The 7,001-nt window shown below is 45.5% G+C and overlaps 1 protein-coding gene across 2 annotated transcripts in view; it reads right to left on the reverse strand.

The window, feature by feature from the left end:
- Nucleotides 1-6,742, reverse strand: part of Znf217 (zinc finger protein 217) — an 85,840-nt gene extending 79,098 nt beyond the window's left edge. For both annotated transcript variants that reach the window (XM_090352539.1, XM_090352538.1), the window contains exon 1: nucleotides 6,660-6,742. The gene's annotated coding sequence lies outside the window, so the exon portion shown is untranslated. The remainder of the gene's footprint in view (nucleotides 1-6,659) is intronic.
- Between the last annotated feature and the right edge of the window lie 259 nt (nucleotides 6,743-7,001).

A 7,001-nucleotide genomic window follows, 5' to 3' on the forward strand; every position in this document is an offset into this window, starting at 1 on the left:
TACCCTTGAGTAAAAAAAGCCAAGCAAGAGCAAGAAGCTCTTTGCTCAAGCCCCAGTGCCAGTATTAAATAAGGTAGATACAGTGTGCCACCTTTGCAGGATCACAGAAAAAAATTCCTAAGTCCTTATCCTCTTGCCTGATCTGACCCTGCCGAAGCAGAACCAACCTCCTGGTTCCCTATGGCGGCTGTTTATACTAAACAGAGGTGTCCTAACCTCAGGAAATTGCAACTAGAGCTGTTTGTTACTCAATATAACTTGACTTGCCTCAATCAAAACAATTGTTTTGTTGAGAGAATTATTAATTCATCATTCTTGTTGATGCATGCTTATTTTTTCTTATTTCTCTGCTTAACTTCTGATATTTCTTCTTTTGAGGAATGGCTATTGAGAAAGGGTCTCCCAATATAGCTCAGGCTGATCTCACACTGGACTATTATTTTTTGGGGGGAGGGTCATGGAGCTTGAACTGGGCCTGAGTGCTGTCCCTGAGCTCTTTGGCTCAAGGCTACCCCCCTACCCTTGAGCCAAGCCCCACTTCTTGTTTTCTAGAGGTAAGCTGGAGATAAGAGTCTCAGGTCCTTTTGTGCCCAGGCTGGCTTTGAACCTTGATCCTCATATTTCATCCTCCAGAGTAGGATTACAGATGTGAGCCACCACACCCAGCCCTAATGCCTTTTTAATTTGGCTTGGATAGTATTTAAACTTTTTCCCCCCAGTCCTGGGGCTTGAACTGTCCTTCGGCTTTTTGTTCAAGGCTAGTGCTCTGTCATAACACCACTTCTGGTTTTTCTATGTACATGGTACAGAGAATCAAATCCTAGTCTTCATGCATGCTAGGTAAGCACTCTACCACTAGGCCAAACTCCTGGCCCGTATTTAAACAAGACCAATGTTTCTAACATCAGCTTTTTTTTTTTTTTTTTTTTTTGGTAAGTTGTGGGGCTTGAACTCAGGACCTGGGCACTGTCCCTAAACTCTTCAGCTCAAGGCTACCGCCCTACCCCTTGAGCCAGTGCCACTTCCAGTTTTCTAGTGGTTAGTTGAAGACACGAGTCTCACAGACTTTAGTGCCCTGGCTGGCTTTGAACCTCGATCCTCAGCTCTCAGCCTCCTCAGTAGCTCGGATTATAGGGGTGAGCCACCTCGCCTGGCTAACATCAGCTCTTCCATTACAACCCTGGATTTCTGCCTTTTGTAGATGAGATGTAGATTGTCTTCACACCAAATCCTAACTCTAAGCCACAGGGTTTACAGTGGGTGTACATTACCCATCCCTTCCTGGATGACTGTTCCTTGTTCAACTGCCAGGGCCCGCCTTGCCTGGCTGTGTGTGTGTGTGTGTGTTGTGTGTGCGCGCGCGCGCGTCTGTGTGCTTCTAACCTGCTTGGTTGGTCTGCCCAGTAGGTATTTTTATGTGGCCACACCCCCTTTCCCTTTTTCTGATGTCTTATTTTAGATCTTTCCCACAACTGAAAGAAATTTACTTGGTCTCATTATGAAAAGAAGAGACCTTCCAAACTTCCCCTCCCTTCCCCATAGCTTCAAACTTGTTCTTTGTCCTCTGATGCCTGCCAGGAAGAACTCTCCAGAGAAAAGGTCTCTAGGCAAACTTGCTCCTACAGGTTGCTGGCAGTCACTGCTCTGGTGCACAAGAGGTGGGGGAGGGGAAGGCAGAGAAAATGGAACCCACGAATCTACCTCTCTCTATGTATGTATATATGTGTATGTATGTATACATATTGTATACATATATATAATATGAAAATTTTTGGAAGAAAAATGTCTTGATTTTAACAGCGCTTTTTTTTAATTAAAGATTTTATTAACATTGATTTTTACGTCATACATACATATATATATATATGGCTTTTTTCTATGTATGTGGTACTGAGGAATCGAACCTGGGTCTTCATGCATGCTAGGCAAGCACTCTACCACTAGGCCAAACTCCTGGCCCTACGTCATATTTCAAATGACATGTTTAACAAACAAGTGTTCAAGAAGGGAATCTCTATATACAATCACCGGCACTTAGTTTTTAACAGTGCTTTGATTTTTTAAAAAAATGTTAGAAGTTTCTTCTCTCTCTGTGTTACTAGACTTTAAACTACAGTTTATTATATGAAAAGCAGCTATTTTGGACAGGCTGGTTCCTTTGAGATAAATGCACTGCCCGAGGCAATTTCCTCTAAGAATAATCTAAGAATAAATGCCAAACTTTGATGACCAGTTTAAGGTAGTCTTCATTAGCCTTGAGGTATTTTCTCCTATAGCAGTACATGTTTGGAGTCCCAAACTATTATTTATTTTTATGCCAGTCCTGGGCTTGAGCTCAGGGCCTGAGCACTGTCCTTGGACTTTTCTCAAGGCTAGAGCTCTACCAGTTCAGCCTCAACACTACTTCCGGCTTTTTTCTATGTACGTGGTACCGAGGCAAGCAATCTACCACTAGGCCCAAATCCAGCCCATAAACTATTATTTTGCAGTTATTAACTGGGTTTTCTGCTACCCTTCCGCTCTGTGTTTTTGCATTTTAATTTAAGTATAAATGCTCAGGAAAAATGCAAATTTCTTCTATTTAAATTCAAAGGAAAATAAATGGATTTTTTTAATGGTTTAAAGAAACTATTCATTACCAAATCATTATCTTTCAGAGATAAACCATTTTTTATATCTGATATATCTTTATTTATTTCATTTTTTTCCTCCTTTGATAAATACGTTTCCATTTTTAAATCACTCTTGAATCTATGTAGATGAGGCAGCTCAGAGCAGGACAGACCAGGAATATAATTAATTGCTTTAAAACAGAAGGCAGGCCGGGAGTTTGGCCTAGTGGTAGAGTGCTTGCCTAGCATGCATGAAGGCCGAGGTTCGATTCCTTGGTACCACATACATAGAAAAAAGCTGGAAGTGGTCTGTGGCTCAAGTGGTAGAGCTCTAGCCTGAGAAAGCCCAAGCACATTGCTCAGGCCCTGAGTTCAAGCCCCAGGACTGGCAAAAAAAAAAAAAAAAGTACCAGTACACACACACACACACACACACACACACACACACACACACACACACTTCAAATTCTAACAGCTGGAATGGAGAAAGCAATTTCTGCTAAATACATCTAACCTGAGCTGTTTCTGGCTTCTTCCTGAGTTAGCCAGGCTCCTAAGTGAGAGTGGCAAATGTCCATCATGCTTTTATCTTTGTAGCCATTTGCCTTTCTCTAGAGTATCAGAGGAGTGTGCTACACTTATAGACTGTTGACATTCCCCCTTGAATTTATGTATTTAGTTGGATTTCAGGGCACAATTGACTGGATTTCTTTGTTCTAACTAGATTAACTCCAGACAGATAATCTGATGTAATTATGGTTACATTTACATTGCTTAAATCCTACTAATTATTATGCTTTACAATACGGGGAGGGGATGGGAAATGGTATAAATGTTCATTCTGAAGGAGAGCAAATCATGTCGAGTTCAAAACTCTGCAGTCCCTCTAAGAGATCCCTGAAGGTCAATTTCAAGGCAGCTTTGCAAGAAACCACTTACCTCGAAATTCTTAAACATTAGGGGGTGTAGGACATGATGTTGGGGGGGCTGATTCTAAGTCTTGTGCTTCTCCTCAGAGTTGGGGTTTCAGAACAGGTTATAAGCTGCTTTGCATCATTCATCTCCCCAGGGGAAGGATCAGAAAGGACCACCCACCTCCAGTCTCTTGGGCCTTTTTGGGCTAATGGCTTCCAAAAGAAAGTAGGACAGAATGAATAGTGAACACCAGTGGGCCAGGCTGGAGATCCAAGAGAAGGATGGAAATTATTGCCTAATGATGTGCTGAACTGATGGGCTGAGAACACACAGGCAAGGAGTGCCTGGAAGCACATGTTTACCTCCACTACTAGTTTCTAGTCAAGGGATTGTCCTTCCTTTCATGATTTATCTGGACAGCCTCCAGTGGAGGCAGGGGACATCTCAGGGTCCTGTAGCAGATAGGAAAGCACGGTACTAACAATAGCCAAATTCCAGACAAGTAAAAAAAAAAAAAGAGCCCAGTATCAGCAGCTCAAGGCTACTCAGAAGGTTCAGATCTGAAGATAATGGTTCAAAGCCAGCCAGGAAAGTCCTGAGACTTTTATCTCCAGTTAACCACCAAAAAGCCAGATATGGAGGCAAGGAAAGGCCCAGGTGATACAGCAGAAAAAGTTCAAGCTCTAGTATGGGCACACATACACACCCATACACAAAGAAAAGAGAGGTCAATTCTGCTGGTCACCCCTTTCCAGGAATCGTCCTTGGCCTGAAGCTTCCATGAGGTCAGATGACATGATCAAAAAAGAGCAAAGAGAACAGCCTGCTCGGTTGTTGGGATGACCAGCAATTCATGGAAAATCCTTGATAATAAAGTAGGCTTTTAATTTGCACTGGGTTCTCCCACCTGTACACCGGGATGTCTAAGAACAGCTTCCAACTGCTTGCTACAAGGACTAAAGGATAAGGTGGGGTGGCTTAACGGCAGAGTACTTGCCTAGCATGTAGAAGCCCCTTAGTACCACATACACAGAAAAAGCCAATGATGTTATGGCTCAAGTGGTAGAGCACTAGCCTTGAGCAAAAGAAGCTCAAGGACAGTGCCCAAGCCCTGAGTTTAACCCCAAAAGTGGTGGGGGTGGGTGATACTGGGGGCTGGGCTTAAGGAAGTATCAGAGCCAGCTGGGATTGGGCTGGGCCCCAACGAAGACCACTTGCCTGGAACACTGCAAATTATGGAAGCTCTATCCTTAGCACCAACACAAAAAGTCTGATATGTTATCACAGCTATGCCTAAAATTATTGCTACATTTTCTATTTTGATAAGTGGGCTTTTGTTAATAGATTTAATTAGAACGGACTGCCTGCCTGTGAAGTGTTTGTATGCTTTAGAAAGGGAGGAAGGCGTTTGGAAATTGGACGTAATTGTCACTTATATAAACACATTCACAAATATACAGAGATTATGTCTTTCCTTGTGGAAGAGTATTTTATGAAAAACATAATAAACTCTGGCTGGGTTACAGCTTAATAATCTCACTTTCTCAGAAAGTTGAGATCCAAGAATTGAGCTTCTGAAGTAGGACTGGGCAGACTTTATCTCCAATTAAAAAGCAAAATACTGGAAATGGAGATATAGTTCAAGTGGTAGAGCGCTAGGCTTGAGCAAAAAGCTAAAGGAGAGTTTGAGGCCTGAGTTCAGGCCCTGTGACTGGCATAAAAATAAAGACAAAAGCATAATAGGAAAAACTGGGAGAATACAGGGAAGGAGCAACACTGTCTAAAAAGAAAGGTACTCTTTCCCTCACTTATGTAGATGTAACTCCTCTGTACATTGCCTTTATAATATTTATTTTTGCTGGTACTAGGGCTTTGACTCAGCGCCTGGATGCTGTCCCTGGATGCGCTCTACTAGTTGAGCCACGGCACTATTTCCAGCTTCTTCCAAGTAGTTTATTAGAGTCTCACAGACTTTTTAGTCCAGGCTGGCTTTGAACTATTATCCTAGATCTTAAATTTCCTGAGTAGTTAGCATTACAGGAATGAACCACCAGCGCCCAGCTTACATAATAATAATTAAAAAATAATAAACGAGTGTGGAGGACTGAAGCTGTGTCAATTTTTAGTGAGTAGGTATTGATTTTCATGAGTAAAGAAGAAAGAAATTTGTCCAAAAAATAGGCCCTTAATAGTTATAACAGTATCAGCTAGCAGCCACAGCCCAGCTTGCCAAACCTTATATATATATATATATGTGTGTGTGTGTGTGTGTGTATGTATGTATGCATGTATATATGCATGTATGTATATTGCCAGTCCTGGGCTTGAACTCAGGGCCTGAGCACTGTCCTTGGGTTTTCTCAAGTCTAGCGCTCTTACCACTGGAGCCGCAGCACCACTTCCCGCTTTTTTCTATGTATGTGGTTCCGAGGAATCGAACCCGGGTCTTCGTGCATGCTAGGCAAGCACTCTACCACTAGGCCAAACTCCCGGTCCTGAGTTGTTTATTTTTTCCAGTCCTGGGCTTGAGCTCGGGGCCTGAGCACTGTCCCTGGACTTTCTCAAGGCTAGAGCTCTACCACTTGAGCCTCAGCACCACTTCCGGCTTTTTTCTATATATGTGGTACCAAGGAATCGAACCCGGGTCTTAGCAGTAGAGGCAAGCACTTTAACCACTAGGCCACACTGCCGGCCTTGTCGTTTTCCATTACCTTTAAGTCGCGGTGCAAAGGAACTGCCACTGCACACTCGTGTGTGATGAGCGCCCCCTCCCCCGCCCCCCCCCCCCCCCCCGCCCGCCGCCCTCCCCTCGGCTTCTGGGATACAAACCCGAGAGCAGGCCGGGGCGGCGTCCACGAAGACCCTTCGGGAAGTGAGCCGGGCTGGCCTCCGGGAAGGTCCTTCCCGAGCGCCTGACACGGCCCACGGCCCACGGCGGGGACGCGCCGGGTTCCGGGGCGGCGACGGACACCGGAAGGCCCAGCCCAGCTTGGCCGTAGGGCGCCATCTTAGACATGGCGCGAGAAGGCGGGGGAGTCCGGCTGCCCGCCTAGGGAAATGCGTGGCAGAGGCATGCGGACGCCACCGGGAAGAAGGGGGTGAGAAAGGGCAGGACGCCGGCGAGATGCTTACCTGAGGTGGAAGAGCTCTGAGGGGCGGAGGTGTCTCGAGGGTGGTGGCAGTCGCCCGACCCGGAAGAGCTCTGCAGCTTGAGGGCGTCTCGGAGGCGGCAGAAGTGGCTTGACCCGGAAGAGCTCTTCAGCCTGAGGCAGTCTTGAGGGCGGCCGGTGAAGCTTGACCCGGAAGAGCTCTGCAGCTTGAGGGCGTCTCGGAGGCGCAGAGGTAGCCTGACCCGGAAGAGCTCTGCCAGAGTCCCGGAGGCGACCCCTCCAGCCCTGAAATGGGGGCAGGGATTCTTTTGGGTCAGGTCCTGGTGTCATGGACGGTCGCCATTTTGTGACCTGTGTGAGGGAG

This window comes from Megascapheus bottae, chromosome 18, assembly GCF_031878675.1.
Source record: "Megascapheus bottae isolate mThoBot1 chromosome 18, mThoBot2.hap1, whole genome shotgun sequence".
Classification (NCBI taxonomy): Eukaryota; Metazoa; Chordata; class Mammalia; order Rodentia; family Geomyidae; genus Megascapheus; species Megascapheus bottae.